This window comes from Ovis aries, chromosome 24, assembly GCF_016772045.2.
Source record: "Ovis aries strain OAR_USU_Benz2616 breed Rambouillet chromosome 24, ARS-UI_Ramb_v3.0, whole genome shotgun sequence".
In the NCBI taxonomy this organism is placed as follows: domain Eukaryota; kingdom Metazoa; phylum Chordata; class Mammalia; order Artiodactyla; family Bovidae; genus Ovis; species Ovis aries.
The window spans coordinates 34727442-34744436 of NC_056077.1; the positions used below are offsets into that span (position 1 = coordinate 34727442).

The window sequence follows — 16995 nt, forward strand, 5'->3', positions numbered from 1 at the left end:
ACCAAAGGGGGACTTGAACTCAGGACTCCAGACAGCCAACGCAGCACTAGGGAAGGTCCAGAGATTCCGTTCTCAAAAACCTCCCTCCTTTGGGATGTCTCCCACCACCCCGCCTGGCCTCGGCCAGGCCACCAGGATGCACGATGAAAGGGGGCATCCCAACAGGATCTCTTGCCCCGCCCCCGACCCCTAAGTCGTGGAACAGGTCACTGCAGTGGAGATTCTTTCCCCCAACCCCCACTCCTCCACGAGAGACGCCCATTCTCTTGCCTCGGCGGCGGGCTGCCTCCAGGCCTGTGGAGGGCGCTGTAGGTGCTGGGCCGCTCTGGCCGGCAAGCGGCGGGCTGGGAGGCCGCCTCCATGGTGGTGCGCTGTCCAGCATTTCAGCAATCGGCGGCGGCGCCCGCGGGGAGACGGAGGGCGCGGGGCCGCGGGGGCCGCGGAGCTACCCTGCCGAGCCGAGCCGAGCCGAGGAGGCGGCCCGGAGGCCACCCAGACAAGCGGGACCAGAGGGCCTGGCTCCAGCACCCGGTGGAGCGCAGCAGTCAGCAGGGAGGTGAGAGCCCCGGCTGGGGCGGGGGCATTTCCCAGAGGGGTTGGGGCTGGGTTGGATCTTGGGCCTCTCCAGCTGGGCCAGGGCCCAGAGTCTACGGAAGCCAGAGCGGACGGTAGCGGGTGGGGGACTGTCTGTGTGTTTGGTCGGGGGGTGCGAGGCACCTAGGGAACAGAGATGAGGAACGTTGTTCATTTCACTGAGAGAGATGGAGAAAGTGAGAACCCTGCCGGGTCACGGGCAGGACTCCACTGAGCTTAAATGACCACGGCCTGGTCCATAAGGATGCTAGAGAGGCACCCAACTGCAGTCTAATTGCCCTCTCGCAAATGAGAAGAAGGACCTGCTCCCTAGGGAAGGGAAAGACCAGTGAAGAGACCCTGTGGAGATGCTGGTCACTGGGAGGGATGAAGGGAGCAGGCCCCCACCTGAATGCTGGGCTTCTGTCCAGCATAGGGTGGCAGCATCAGGGACAGTCTGGCCCCTTTCCCAGCTGCCCAAATGCCCCTGGGGAGGCAGAAGCTGGCAACAAGAACTGGGTCTCACACAGGATGGCATTTACTCTCTCACTGGGGAGAAAATGAAGGACACAGAAGAAATAATAACCATCAGGAGTTTGGGAGGGGGGTTTCTGTGGTCTCTCTGGGTGCCCAGGGAGGGTTTCTGGGGCTCACAGTGAGTCCAACCAACCCCAGAACAAATTCTTGGTTTAAAAAGAGAGAGAGAGAGAAGAGACGCAGCCTCTTTCTTGCCTCCTCCTCACCCTCCCTGCCAGAGCTCCTGCCTGGACAGTGTGAAGCCTCCTGCAGTTCCTGCTCCTGGCGGAAGGTCCATTGTGGGGATGAGTCTGAAGGGGAGCAAGAAAAGGGCGCCGAGGTCTAACCTGGTACTCCAGTGTCTGTGCTCTATCCCAACCATAACTTCTCACTCTCTCAAGACCTCACTCACTCATCCACTTCTGGCCTCAAGGGGCCTGGGTTGACCTTTTGTTCCATGACAAGAGACAAGGCAGGTGCTTCGATGGAGACCTGAGCAGGGTTTGGAGAATTTCTCTGTAGAGGGAGCATCTTTAAGGTCATGATCCCAGCAGGTGTCAGATCCTTCCCCAGCCAGAAATAGGACCAAGCTGGCTCAGAAATTGCTCCCACACAGCATCAGCTTTTCGTTTCCCTAACTTTATGCCCCATCCCACTCTCCTGTGAGCGATGGAGGAGGAATTCTTGAAGAGCGAATAAAGAGCGGTTTGGATTTTTAAAGGTAGTGCTGAGTGGGTAGAAAGTCATGGACTTTGAAGTGTGAGAGAGATGGGTTCACATCTAAGCTGTGTGACTTCAGGTAAACCACTTAACCTTTCTGAGCCTGTTTCCCAATCTGTAAAACAGGTATAGCATTAACAGTATCTACTTTGGTGGTCAAAGAAATAATTCAACTATTTATTGGATAGGAAACTAGTTTTAAGCTATGCAATGCTGGGCAAGTTTCAGCAAATCAAATGCAAGTAAGAATTTTTAAGGAGAAGCTCTGCAAAGAGGGAAAAGTTTTCAGTATTGTTTGAAGCACATCTTCCTTTTCCCAGAGTGGGTGGACACTGGCTGACGGTCTCATACCAGGCACCATACTAGGCTACATTTAACTCAGCTCATCCTCATGAAAACTTAACAAGGAAGCCATCAATGTCCCCATTTCACAACTGAGAAATGAGACTTGAATGACTCTCACAAGGTCATGAAGCCACCCAAGCTGTCTTCCCTGGGACAGGAGTGGAGCTGATATCCTGTCCTGGCCCCTTGATATCAAGACCCAGTTAAATGTCAGTTTCTTGATTCATGATGCCAGCTTTCCAGGTGAGAAGCCTGAGGCATATGGGTGAGGAGGTGCGATGCAGTGAGGAACTGACTCCCCCAAGGTCACTGGGATATTTGGAGGTGGAACACGCTCTGAATTGTCCAACTGGGCGCCCCCACCACAACCCACCCCTGCCACCCTGACACCTGCCAGAAAGGGAGCCTGGGTCTGGCAGGCACATCTGCCCACTGCCCCACCCACTCTCACCTTCTCTGCCTGGCAGCCTCTTGCTGACCTCGGCAAGCCGGTGGCTGCCTGTTCCTCTCTGGGCAGTTAGCCCTCACCACTGTGATGAGGCCATGGTCCAGAGCAACTGCCAGCATTGCTGGGGTCAGCCTCTCCTACTGGCTTTTCCTTTGCCTGCTTCTTGCTGCCAGTGGGGCAGAACTGTAGTTCCTCCTGTCCCAGCAGCCAGCCAGGGTGCCTCTGAGGTGATGGGAGAGAGGCACTCCCCACTGCCTTCCTTAACTCCTACACACACTCTGAGCCCCTGCCATGGGCCTGTCACTTCTCACACATTATCTCATTTCATCCTCACATAACTGGGTGCCAAGCTGCCACCGTCTCCCTTTCACAGAAGAGCAAAACCAGATCTGAAAGTGACATGATGTTCCCAAGGTCACAGAGCAAGGACTTGGTGCAATCCTAGGCTGCTGCCTCAGGGGCCCAGGTGGCTCCCACAACACCACTCTGTCCTCTGTTCCCCAGGCTTTCCTCAGTGAGGATCAGCCAGGGCACTGGGGCTTGGCAGGGGGTGCATGGGGAGCAGGGGAGGGGGGCATGTGATGGAGTTCAAGGATCTTTCTGGGCCCATCTCTGACCCTGGCTCCTTGTGTGAGCTTGAACAGGTCCCTTCCTGTCTCTGGGTTTCAGTGTCCTCAACTATAAAATAAAAGGGTTTGACCACATGACACCCCACCCCAGCCCCCTGCTGAAGGCACTGCCAGCACTAAGATTTTAAGATCTCTCTGCTCCATAAATCTTGTATCAGGAACCCTGTGGTTCCATCAGCAGAGGTAGAATCCACCCTCAGTGTATGAAGGTTAGGTTTATTCATTGGAACTGAGATTTAAAATTCACCCATTCCCCTCCTAGGATCTTCCCAGGTAGCACTAATGGTAAAGAACCTGCCTGCCAGTGCAAGAGATGTGAGAGAAGTAGGGTTGATCTCTGGGTTGGGAAGATCCCCTGGAGGAGAGCATGACACCCCACTCCAGTATTCTTGCCTGGAGAATCTCATGGACAGAGGAGCCTGGCAGGCTATGGTCCATAGGGTCACAAAGAGTTGGATGTGACTGAAGCGACTTAGCCTACGCACCCACATCCCTCCAAATTACAAACCTGGGGTCTTAACTCAAAAGAGGAAAATGTGCCTGGAAGAGGCCCAGTGGTTCACTGGGAGATTGTGGTTCTGTGGCTGGGCCAGTATGGAGCCCTCCTGGCCCAAGACTTGAGGTGACCTCCAGGGACACTAAAGATGCTCTCCACACTCCTTCCTGAGTTGTTCAGGAAACCCCAGGAACCTCCCCCAACAGGACACATATACATGGGTCCTACATCAGGGGAGCAGCCGGGGTACAGTGGGGGAGGCTTATTTTTAGAGTCTTGGGGAGAGGAAGAGACTGCAGCTGACGCGCTAAAGACAGGAGGCAGAGCCCTGCCAGGGGAGTGGGTCGGTAGGGCCACTGGTTCTGGTTCACGCTGTGTTGAAGGAAGAGCAGCTGGGCAAGACATGGGGGAGTTCCTTCTCAATTCCAACAACTGGGCTCAGCGAGAGGGGAAAGGGATTGAGGAGAGAAAGGAAGAGGGCTCCAGCTGAAGGCAGGCAACTCCGTGGGTCATGGAGGCTCAGGAAGGGGGAGGAGGCACAGGGTGGTGGTACTTAGAGAAAGGAGGGCAATCATGAGTGGAGAGGAGTTAGAAGAGGGGAGGGGGGCTCAGTAGAGGGGAGTGAGATCAGAGAGGAGGAGGGGGTTAGAGAAGGGAGGGGGCGGAGTGAGAGCTCAGGAGGAGCCTGTGATGGGGAGGGACCGTTACCGACAGTTACAGACCCCAGCCTGGCCCAGCCGAGGTCTTCACTGGGGCCTCGTGCCCACTGACACCCCTGGGTTCCTCTCCCTTCACCTTCTTCTGGGTCATGAGAACAGGAGGGCGTCAGCTCTCTTGACTCTGTGTCATCCAGGACAGGGTCCTCAGGGGGCCTGGGCAAGCGAGCCAGGCAGGCCTCGGCTGCCCCTTGCACCTGGGAGAGAGACCTTGGTGGCCACTTGTGCCGGGGCTCCAGAGCAGCCCCCAACCCCCAGGGGCTCCTCGCTTATAGCCAAAAGCCGCCCGCCCATCCGTCTGTGTCGCTGCTTCCCCGGCAGTCAGCCTGGCCTCAGCATCCTGCCGCCCCCGCCCTGGCCTCCTGCCCACTGCAGAGGCTGCTGTGCCAGCTGGAGCATCCTGCCGGGGCCTGGGAGGACTGGAGGGGGACCTGGGCCCAAGGAACAGGACCCTGAGGCCCAAGCAGCTTACTGAGCTGGGGTGGGGTGGGGTGGGAGGCGGGTGCTCTTAGCCTGCCTGTTTCTAGCATGCAGAATGGCCTTTGGCTCTGAGATCTCTCCTAGGACTGAGTCCCATCCCCACCCCCATCCCCCAAAACTCCCTAGGATAGAGATAAGTAAGTTTCGTTGAATTCTTCTGATGTTAAGAATGGTGCATCCTCATTGGGTTAGACTCGGGAGATAGAAAAACCAAGGAGAGAAAGGGCACGTGTGGTCCCACCGTGAACAAACGGGTCCTTCCTACCAGGACTTTGTCCGTGTGATCATAGATACACAGCATTAAATAACTGGGAACACCCTGTTGAGCGAAGTAGGCGTGCTATTTTTCACTCTATAGTGAGAGTGTTCTGATATCTTTAAAGATTCTGCAAAAAGCCTACTTTCCGAGGCCAGATGAACACTGGGCAATGGTGGAGAGCTTCCCAGGGAGCCAGGGAGAGCTGCGGGGGTGGGGGTCGGGGGCTTGCTCTTCTCCGACGCTCTTGGGTGGGGCACACCTTGGGGGTCTGCTGATCATGGGTTTCCCTTGGGGAGGATGACTCTGGGGCCTGTGCCAGGGTCAGCTGGGGACTGGGGAGGGGACAGGGGGCCTGTTTCCCTCCCCCAGGGACCACGGCAGGGGAGGGCCAAGGCTGCCAGGGGAGGCGGAGCAGGAGACAGCCCTACATCCCATGGGCAGGGTGAGAACCTGGCCCCACTCAGACCTTAAAAGAAGGAGCTCAGAACTGGGAATCAGGCGACTGCCAGTCTCCTGGGCTCTGATCGCATCTAGACCCTCACCTCCATGATCAGGTCTGTTTCCCTTCCCTGTGAAATGGGCATGATAACACCAGGTGCATGCTGACAAGCAATTTGGGGGGTGAATGCCAAGGCACCCAAGGAGGGACAAGACCCAGTGCACTGCCCAGAGGTGGCGGTCACTTGAGTGAGACCACACCGTTAGCATCCACCGAGTGCCTCCTATTTTCCCGGCATCGTATGAACAGCGGGGACATAGCCGTGAGGCAGACACCCGCCCTCACCTTGAGGAGCTCCCACGCTAGTAGGAAGGAGAGGCGTGAGGGAACTGAGGGATGGCCGTTGAGGTTGTGCTAGGGACTAAGGTGTCCACAGAGATGTGGACAGCCAGAGGAGGTGCTAGGGAGAGAGACCTTGAAGTCGGGCTTGGGAGAGAGACAGAAAAGGTGCCAGACAGAGAAAGTAAAGGTAGGGCACTCCTGATAACAGCGGGGCCACGGCCAGGGGTGAGAAGCCCCAGGGAACTAAGAGGACGGTCGATGATCTGACTTAGCCGTGGCACGCCTGGAGCTACAGGGCAACCCCAGGGGTGTGGCCAGCCAGGTCAGGTCTTGAAGGACCTTGAAAACCACTGTTAGTGCTTGAAGGACCTTGAAAACCGCTGTTAGTGCTGGGAGTTGGTTTGGAAAGGGATGGGAGTGAGGGAAGGCTTTGGAGCAGTGTCACGAAATGATCACACCTGCCCTTAAGGAAGCCCGATCTCGCTGCCTTGGGCAGGAGGACGATGGGGAGAAAGAGGCCAAGGGTAGGGGGCCGGGGTGGGGGGTACAGCTGCGGTGGGGCGGGTGTGGGGGATGTACCCCCGGGAGGTTTGACAAGGGTGGATCTAGGGGGCAGGGGTCTGGGCATGGTCAGAGTCGGGGCGGGGGCAGGGGGAAGTGGCTGTCAGCACCGAAGAAGCAGGTGGGGAGGTGGGCTTCAGGCCGGGCAGGGGGGCCCAGCCACCTCTCCTCCCAGGGGGTGGCCAGAGCGGGATGGAGCGGGAGCTGGGACTCACAGCAGGTCTCGCCTCCAGGCAGCCCTGTCCCCACTCCCTGCCTGGCAGTCTCTCTCATGCTTCCTTGTCCTTATGACCCATCCCTTATTGACCCCAGAACACCTCTCTTTCCTGCCTCCCGAATTCTCTCTTCCTCTGTCCTCTGCTCCTCATACATCAGAAAGTAGAGATGGTCATTCATTCATTCATCAAACATGAGCTCAACAGCTCCTCTGAACTAAAACACTCAGTTATCATTGTCATCCCCAAGCCCCATGCTCAGCACTGGAGAAAGGGAGAAATATCCCTCAGTCTAATGGGGAGTGAGGCCCAAGAGCTGGTGACTATTTGGGGATGGAATACGGGTTACGTGGGACCATCCAGAGAGCTGCGGGGGCACTGGCGCTGGGGGCAGGGTGGCCCACCTGGTTGACGTTGGAGCCAGCTTCACAGATGGTCCCCAGAAGAGGAGGACAGATCTGCCAGGGGGAAAAAAGGGGAAGGGCATTTCTGGCAGAAGGAACAGCCTGAACGACAGTCCTGGAGGAGGGAAGAGTCCCGGGCACTTGGGGAGGAGGGTGGCTGGAGAGGCTAAGGAGTGTGGGGCCAGGCTGGAGAGGGAGGCCTCATGAGGGGTCTTAATGCCAGGCTGCGGAGTCTGGCCTTTCTCCTGCAGGCGGCAGAGAAACCAAGGGAGGTTTCCCACAGGTAAGCACATGGCCAGAGCAGTTTCAGGAAGGTCATCTCTGAAGGACAGACAGGACTGGACAGATGGAGTGGACGGGGGGCCGGCGGTAAGCTTTCAGGACACAGGTCACATGGCCTGGGACCTCCCCTGCTGCAGCTGGGACACCCAGAACCGCGGCAGCCATGGTCTCCAGGTGCAGAGTACCAGCCTCGGTATTTCCGGAACAGTCCATGAACAGCAGGTTCCTGGGACCCGCCCATGTAGAGCCTGATTGTAGGACCTGAGTGGGGGGGTCTGAATTTTTTTTTAACGTTTCATTTTATACTGGAGTAGAGCCGATTAACCATGCTGAGATAGTGCCAGGTGGTCAGTGAAGGGCTCCCCGGGGACTACCCATGCTAGCAGCGAGAATCGGGGCCTCTGTTTTGAAGATGCTCTTTCCCTTGCCTGCATGTTCTTCTTCCTGCTTCCTTTACCTCCTCGACCTTCAGTCTCTGCTCCTGTGTCTTTTGTGCCATGCCTTGTCCCAAGCCCCCAGGTACCACCTCTTTCTCGCCCCGTCTTTTATATTCTGTCCTCCTGGGTGCCTCCCTCAGTAACCATCAGGGGCACCCATTTGGCATCTCCCATGTGCCAGGCACCATCGCAAGGGTTTCACACGTCCTAACTCATTTAGTCCTCGCAACGTCTTACAACAGAGTCAGGTCACAGCGGAGGCTATTGAACCACAGAGAGGTTGTTAATGTCACCAGCGTCACCCAGCAAAGAGGCTGCAAAGAGGCTGCGCTGTTCTGTGACGTCCCAGATGAGGAGCCCTTTGAGGGCAGCGATCCTGTGCAGAGCAAGCACAGGGCCTGGCACGTGGGAGGTGCTCAGTTTTCTCATCTGTAGAATGGGCAATTCCCCTCCAAGACTGCTCCACAGCTTGGGCGAGTCCAGGGCCCTGGTGGGGCCTGTAAACTCTGAGGTGTACAGACTGGGATGGGGACGGGCGTAGCAGCAGAGGGGGAACTCCATGCTTGGACTTTGGGGTGGAACCATTTCCCAGACAGGATGCCTTTCTGCCTCCTCTGCTGTGCTGACATTCAGCCTCTAGTAGAATCAGACTCTCTCAGATCTGGCCAGGGGCTGGGGAAGGGGTTGTGGCCAGGGTGGGGTCAAACCCCCTGATGAAGATTCTGGGGCCCAAGGTAGAGCCAGGCGGGGGCTCGGAGAGGCTGTAGCTGCCAGAGTGACCCCCATTCTCCCTGTGAACTTACAGGGCTTGTCCTTTCCCAGAGCAAGGAGGGCCCCCCACGCCCCCCTGCCATCCCTGCCTCCCACCCACCATCCCTCGAGAGCCATAGGTTATTGTCAATGATGTTGTTAATTAACTGCTTAATTAACTATTTAGGCTAATCAGATTAATTGACATTAATTGGCTACCATTTGTCAAGGGCCCTGGAAAGCGGTGCCTCTCAGAGTTGAAGCATGTGACTGGGTCTGGGCAGGGGCGTGGGGCGGAGTTGTTGGTGCCCTTTGGAGCTGGGGGAGCAGGCGACAGGCAGAGGCAGGACAGAGATGCCCAGGTGGTGCCTCTCCCGGTGGCTCACAGGAGCAGTCCTCGGACATCTGAGTCCTGGGTCTTCATGCTTTGGGAACTGCATCACCCCATCCTTTCCCATAGTTGCATTTAAACAAAACAAAAAGTCCGATCAAGTACCAGAAGCAAGAGTGAGTGCTTTCCATCCCCAAGGGCTGCAAAGACCTCAGAGTGGGGAGAGACCTTAAAATCCTAAATAAGCTGTGATATAAGTAGGTCACCACCTAACAACTGTGGGGATGACGTGCACACATTTGTTTTTTTAAAAAGGGAAAGATGAAGCAGTATAGGGTATATCAATGATGCAAAATATTAAACTGTGATAAAATGATCCGATTTGCATTATTTAGTCAATGACAGCCCCCAAAACCCACAGTACATTTTTATACCTGTTTTAAAACACAACTTACAGTTTTAAATTATAGCACTTGAAACAAAAAAGAAAAAACTACTATGAAATGCATCCTACGTTTTGAAAAAAGAAAAAAAAAGGCAACCCACTCAAAACTGAAAGTGTGAATTTGTCTTCAGAGCCACTCTTTCAAGATTCAATGGCTCCCACATCTAGTCCGATGCTGGGCTGGAAGACAGTAGCCTGCAGCTGCCTCTGGACTGTTCACTGACCTCCCCCCCTGCTCCAGAGGGTCCCTTCCCCTCTCTGGTGAATCCCTGGCTTAGCTTCCTGATGTGCTTACAGGGGGGCATAGGAGGTGTGGGTTTCAAGTATTCTGGAGATGAATACAAATGTAAGGGGAGAAAGGAGGTCCATTTTGGTGGGAGAGTCAAGCTCCCAGGATGAGGGGTCCTTCAGGGCGTGAGGAAAGCTCCCGGCTTGATGACAGAGATCTCAAGCTTGGTAAGGGAAGACTTAGAGAATGAATGTGGGGTCTCTCTCCCCCTTTACTGCCTGATCCTGCAGCCCCTGGGGAAGGAAGGACCAGATGAGACTGGAGGCGGTTGCCTAGCAACGAGAGGCGCATCTGGATCGATGGGAATGGCAGACGAGGCTCCAGCCCCCAGCCCGACTCTCTCTTTGATCTCACCCAGCCCAGCAGAAACCTGGGGGGGATGCCCAGGGCAGCCTGCCTGATTAAAGCTGAGTCAATAGAGGGAATTTTCCATAATGAGATTGTGTGGGCAGCAGAGGCAGCTGCCCTGTCTCCCTGCTGCACCCTCCCCAGTGGGTGGAAGGGGCTTGTCTGTCTGTCCAGCACACACCCTTCCTGCTGATAGCTCCAACAGGGGCGTGGGGTACATCGTCACCCAGCTTGGACTCTTCGAAGTGTTGGGCTGCCAAGAATTCGGAGCCCAGCCCTGCCCTGGCCCCACTAGCATCCAGGCCCAAGTGCTTAGTTAGTCCAGATGGAGAAACTGAAGCCTGAAAAGGGAAAGAGATCTGGTTATACAACTTCTAGCCCATCTTCCCTGTCCTTAACCCAGCCCTCAGGTGTGAACCAGGGCAGATCTGACCTTTGTGGGGAGAAGAAGCGGGGAGAGGAAATAATGAAGCTGATGACAACTCGGGGCACCTCTGGTTTTACTCCAGACCTCCCCTGGTGGCTCAGCTGGTAAAGAAGCCGCCTGCAGCGCGGGAGACCTGGCTTCGTTCCCTGGGTTGGGAAGATCCCCTGGAAAAGGGAACAGCTACCCACTCCAGTATTCTGGCCTGGAGAATTCCGTGGACTGTGCAGTCCACTTGGTTTCAAAGAGTCAGACACAACTGAGCTGCTCTCGCTTGCAGCCCTAGAGGCCAGCTTGGGAGAGTCCTCGGAGAGCATGGTGTCCTGACGCCTTAGGTGGCTCTCTCCAGGACGCTACCCCAAGGCCATCTGGCTTGGACCCTCCCCAGGACACAGAGGTCCCCACTTCCCTGGCAGCCCAGGCCATCAGGGACAGCTCAGCCACGATGAGGTTCTCCTCTCTGTCTCCTCCCTGCCACCCCAAATCTCCGTTCGAGCTTAGGCAGCCACAGGGAATCTGTGGCTTTCTCTTCCCTGTCTGGAAGTCTACAGTTCTCTGAAGGCCACTGAGGGCCGTGAAAGGAAATAGAGTGGGCTGGGTGGGGGCAGGGATTCCTTTGTTCCACTGAAACACAGGGGAGGGGAGACTGAAACACAGCTTGCTTGTCTGCTTCCAGTTCTGGTCTGCACAGGCTGCTTCCGGAATTGACCTGGTCTGTTGTTTTCAGTGGCCGGTATTGTGAGTTCTCTCTGCTCCACTGGTCTGCATTGGTCTGTGGGTCCCCTACATTGTTGTCGTTGTTCGGTTGCTTAGTCGCCTCCCACTCTTTGCAACCCCATGGACTGCAGCACGCCAGGCTTCCCTGTCCTTCACTATCTCCCAGAGTTTGCTCAAACTCATGTCCATTGAGTCAGTGATGCCCTCCAACCATCTCTTATTCTGTTGTCCCCTTCTCCTCCTGCCTTCAATCTTGCCCAGCATCAGGGTCTTTTCAAATGAGTCAGTTCTTTGCCTTAGGTGGCCAAAGTATTGGAGTTTTAGTTTCAGCATCAGTCCTTTCGATGAATATTCAGGACTGATTTCCTTTAGGATGGACTGGTTTGATCTCCTTGCAGTCCAAGTGTTGCTCAAGAGCCTTCTCCAACACCACAGTTCAAAAGCATCAATTCTTTGGTGCTCAGCCTTCTTTATGGTCCAACTCTCGCATCCATGCACGACTAGTGAAAAAAACCATTGCTTTGACTACACAGATCTTTGTCAGCAAAGTAATGTCTTTGCTTTTTAATATGCTGTCTAGGTTGCTCATAGCTTTTCTTCCAAGGAGCAAGCATCTAATCTGAGCTCCTGGTTCTTCTCTGGCCTGTCCTGGGTTGCAGTGATCTGCACTGGTCTCATTTAGGCTGTCTTGCTTTTGCTGTGGGTCGCTCTGTAGGGAGCAGATAGCTGAGGCCTCTCTGTCCCTGGGGACCTGCCATCCAGGCCTTCTGCTCTAGGAACGCAAATCAGAGCCAACAGGAACAAAGACAGGGCCCAGGGCTGGTGGGCAGGAGCCTAGTGCCAGGCAGGGCCTTCCTATCCATTGAATGACAGAGCTGGGCTCCAGGGCTTACCAAGTATGTGACCATGTGGTCTTTGCAAATATCGACACATGTAAAGTCTGGGCATAATGAGAGTGGTAACCAGGAAACTTTGCCGCCGAGGTCCCCAGAGATGGAGGTGGCAAAAAACGAACAAACATACAAAAAAACCACAAGTAGTGAGCTCCCCATCAGTACAAACACAGGCTGGGTTTCAACAAATACTCACAGATGGTTGCTTTGTGCCAAGCTCTGTGCTGGGCAATAGGGGCACAAAAATGGACACAACCCAGTCCCTGCCCTTAGACAGCCCTCGCTAGGTCAGGGGCACATAGTCACAACAGAGAAAGGTAAGCATTGAGGGTGGAGACCACAGGGTGAGGCTCTGGGAGCACCACAGAGGCGCATCCCCCGGTGGAAGTCTGGGAGGGCTTCACAGAGGAGGTGATGCCTGAGCAGAGTCCTGTAGGATGAACCAGAAGGGGAAGAGCACTCCAGGCACAGGGAGCTGTTGGGCAGCATGTTCTTGGGTGGCTCAGAGCCCCGTGTGTCTGAGATACAGGGGGGCTCAACAGGTTGCCCAGGACGCAGGTGCCAGCTAAGCTGCCTGGCCCTCTCCTGCGGACAGTGGACATGCCCTTCCTCCCTGGCTTCCCTCAGACACCCCACCTTGGCTCTGGGAACTTCGCCAACCCGCTGCCTCCATTCCACAGCACAGTCTGAGTCTGCAGGGCAGGAGACAGCTCCAAGCCTGCCTGCCAGGCGCAGCTGCCCCCTCCGCACCACCCTGCAGACGGCACTGGAGCAGGGCGGGGGGGCAGGAGTGGGACTGTGAGGGCTGCTGTCCCTCCAACAACCAGCCCTCCCCCTAAGCCAGCCAGACCCAGCCCAGGGGCTCTAGCTGGCCTTCCCCTGGCTCCAACAGGAGCAGCAGGAAGCTCTGACTGTTGAATAATTGAGAAGGCTTTCAGCTCTCTCCCTCCCCCCTGCAGCGTCTTCTTGAGGGTTGGGTAACAAACAGCGGTGCCAGCGTCTCCCAAGAGAGACTCCAAGGAGGCTGGGAGGAAGCTCGCTCGGCTAACCCTCTCGCTTCCAGCCTACCTAGTGCCTTCCTCCCCGGCCTCGCCCCGCAGCATCTGTTTCCCTGTGAACACTGGTCCCTACTGGTCCGTGTGGGTGGCAATCTACTAGTCTTCACAAGCGGACACTGATCTGATGCATTATCAAACACATCAACCTCTGATTTCTACTGTATGTCTTCCTGATTAACTCATGCCTGTAGTGGTTTAGACGAGGTGGTGTTGTTTATGGGTAGTACATCACCAACTCAATGGGCACGAGTTTGAGCAAGCTCTGGGAGTTGGTGATGGACAGGGAAGCCTGGCATGCTGCAGTCCATGGGGTCACAGAGTCGGACATAACTCAGTGACTGAACTGAACTGATGGGTAGTACAGACACTAAATAACTATACACGGAACCTCCTACAGTCCTGGGCACTGCCACACTGGGCATATGTTCATTCCCTCACCTCTAAGGCAGGGGGTGCTTAGATTAACCCCATTTTACAAATGAGGAAACTGAGCAAAATGAGGTCAAGTCGCCTTAGGGCCCATAGTAAGTGATTTGAACCCAGGCCGGCTCTTCTGTCACTTGCTGGTACATCTTGGTTAATGTGGACCGAGCTGTCCCTGAGAGTCAGACCTTTCTCCAGGGCAGAAGCCACCAACATCGAAGGCTCCAGGAAGCCAGAGAGATCTTTCTGAAATGCAGAGCTGACCGTGACTTCCCCAGCCCAGCAGCCTTCATGAGTTCCCCACGGCCTGCAGGGTATCCCTAGCTCCTCTGGCCCTTCCTGGCCCACTGTGCACAAGCCCAGGGTTCTTCCCTTTTTCTCTCCAAGCCTTCTTCCCACATGCCCCACACTCTGCCCAAGACATCCTTCCTCCCCTTCTATGTCCACTAGCTCCTACTTATGTTTCATGATTCCTCCTCCAGGAAGACCTCCCAGCTATGCTCCTCCGCAAACACGCTCCAGCTCAGTTGATGTCTCTGCCGCCAGTCCCCCGTCCCAGCAGTTATCTTGCTTCTTCACCATGCCTCTCCCCCTGCCTCCCCTCTGGTGAGCCTCAGATTCTCAGAGTAGCTGTGACATGAGTAAGTGACCTGCCCTTAGGGCTGAGAGGCCATCTCCCATAACTCCCCAAGCCCCACCGCCTGGGGCAGGGAGGGAGCACAGGAAAGCTTGTTCTGGCCGTGGGTTGATTACCTCTGCCTCCCGCCCACACCTCCTGGAGGTCTGGAGAAGGGTCCCCACAGGAAAGGGAGGAGTTGGCTGGAGACCCCCCTCCACCGGGCACTCTGGGGACACTTACCAGCATCAGGGGTGCAGCCTGGCTTCAGGGCAGGGACTGGGGTGGGGAAGGGGTGCACCCAGTTTCCTCAGACACACCGGAGATGGATTTTCTTTGCCAGATTCATCAAATATCTTGACAAAAACCATTGTTGTTACACACTCATTTCTACAAAGACCCAGACTTTGTTTCACAAGCTAAGTGCCTGGTTTCTTGTGTGTTTATCAGTTCCATCACGTTTGTGACAGTTACAAAGGATATGTTTTTTTTCCTCCAGGAAACTCAGGAAACATGTCCCTCCCACTCCCTTACCTTGCTCCACACTGGGCTTTTTCTCCGGAAGGGCTAACCCTGGGTTTTCAGTCTCCATCTTCATGGGAAGACTGGTCGCCATCACACACCCCACTCCATCCTGACCCTCTTAATTCCAGGTCCCCAGACCCCACTATCCCTGAGCCTTCAGCCTGTGCCACACACCCCCCTGCCCCTGCTTGGACCACCCCCTTCCTTAGACTCATCCTTGGACCGCTTCAAACACCTTTGCTCTTGTGAAACCTTCCCTGACCATAACAGGCAAATACAGACCCACCCTGGTCTCTTTTTTGCTCCTTTGGCTTGGGACAGGGTGGGGACGGGGGTAATCAGGATCTGTCTTCAGAACAAGCTTGTCACTGAAAGAATGAATGATCCCACCACCCTGTGAGGGAGGGAATTTTTTATTTTTTATTTTTTGCCACTCCACAGAGCATGTGGAATCTTAGTTCCCCGACCAGGGATCAAACCCATGTTCCCTGCGTTGGAAGAGCAGAGTCTTAAACACTGGACTGCTAGGGAAGTCCCGAGGTAGGGACTATTGTCTCCACTTTATGGATGAGAAAGCTCAGGCTCGGGGATGTTTGGTAACATTCCCTGATCACCCAGGGAGAACTGGTAGAAGCAGAACTCGAGCTCGAATCTTCTGATCCCAAACCAAATGCTGCTTGTTCCTGAGCCAGTGGGAGGCAGCAGAAGGGCCTCAGTGGCAAGAAGGTGGTTGAACTGTGTGCACAGGTTGAGAGTTTACGGGAAGCTGTAGGAACCTGTACCTTTGAAGGTGCAGAAGCCCTGCATCCTCCTGTCATCACTGGGGAGCTGGGCCTCTGGCCAGCAGGGGGGCGGGGAGAAGGAGCCCCCCGGAGAGTGATGCTGCCCGCTGGGGGAGAGAAGTTTCTAAGCTTCAGGAACAAAAGGGGTCCCTGGGTTGGTGCCATGTGGGCTGGGGACTGAGACAGTGCACGTGAGATGGGAGATGTTTGCTGAGGCCAGTGGGGGGCGGCAGGGGGGAGACGGTGGCCCAGGTCATCCTTGCCCTGGGCTCCGGCCTCTGCCCTCTTCTCCCCCGACAAGCAGCACCTTGCTCATCCTTGGGTCTCAGTCCTCAGCCCCCAATCATAGCTCAGCCTTCTGGATATCTGGATGTCCAGGGACTCCTCGCCCCCTCCATGTCCGGAAGAGGACGGTCACCTCTGACAAATCACCGCTGCTTATGAGACATTCACGGCATGCCCTGTGCTAGCATGCCACATGTATTAGCCCTTTACCACGGCCCTGCAAGGAGGGCGCTGTTATTAGTTCCAGATCATCAGCAAGGAGGGGCTCCCCTCGTCGCTCAGATGGTAAAGAATCTGCCTGCAGTGGAGGAGACCCAGGTTCGATCCCTGGGTTGGGAAGATCCCCTGGAGAAGGAAATGACAACCCATTCCAGTATCCTTGCCTGGAAAATCCCATGAACAGAGAAGCCTGGTGGGCTGCAGTCCATGGGGTCGCAAAGAGTTGGGCACGACTGAGCGACAAACACTTGTGACTTGTGTGATTAGCAAGGAAACCAAGGCACAGAGTTTAAGCTACATGATGAAGGTCACTCAGCTCATGAGTTCCCAAAGGGCACAGCCCTGTTTCCCGGCCTCAAGCCAGGTTCCCCAGGGCAGGACCCAGTCTCCTCAGACGCATACGTGTTCCTCTGTTCCCTCCCCCCCGACCTGGGCCGGTCACTCCCGCCCTCAGCATCTACCCCTCTGAGCTTCGGGGTGAGTGATGAGCTCATTAACTCAGAGACCTCTGTGCCTGTCAGCAGGCTGGACCCTGCAGGACGGATTGGCTGTTGCCCCATCAGTTAATGTCTACCAGCAGGGCTGGACTTGCAGGTACCAGCTGCCAGACTGTGTTCCATCCTGTCCTCAGCCAGGCCTGCTCAGGGGACCCAGGCTGGGGTCTGAGGGAAGGAGGCAGGCCCAGGGACTCAGCTGTGAGGCTTGGAAGTCAGAGCTCAGGCCTTTTAACCACTTCCTGGCTGGCAGAAGGGTGGATGCTCCTCCTCCCCCCATGACTTAATCCGCACATGGGTTTGGCCTACCCGTGGGACCTGACCCAGTGCTGGGACGGCCCCAGGCTGAGCTCTGGGCAGAGTTGGTGTGGCTCTGGCCACTGGCTACAGATGCAGGGAGGAATCGGGCTGAAGGCTTGGCTCATACATACATTGCTAGTATAACCTAGACTTCCAGAGCAGGACAAGACTTGTGGGGTCTTTGAGTCCAGCCCCTCATTGTCCAGTGACGAAGCAAGGGTCCAGAGATAGAAA

General features: G+C 55.7%; 1 protein-coding gene across 1 annotated transcript in view; it reads left to right on the plus strand.

The window, feature by feature from the left end:
- Nucleotides 1–449: 449 nt before the first annotated feature.
- The window catches only part of SRRM3 (serine/arginine repetitive matrix 3), a 53691-nt gene continuing 37145 nt past the window's right edge, over nucleotides 450–16995 (plus strand). The window contains exon 1 of the mRNA XM_027961474.3: nucleotides 450–556. The gene's annotated coding sequence lies outside the window, so the exon portion shown is untranslated. The remainder of the gene's footprint in view (nucleotides 557–16995) is intronic.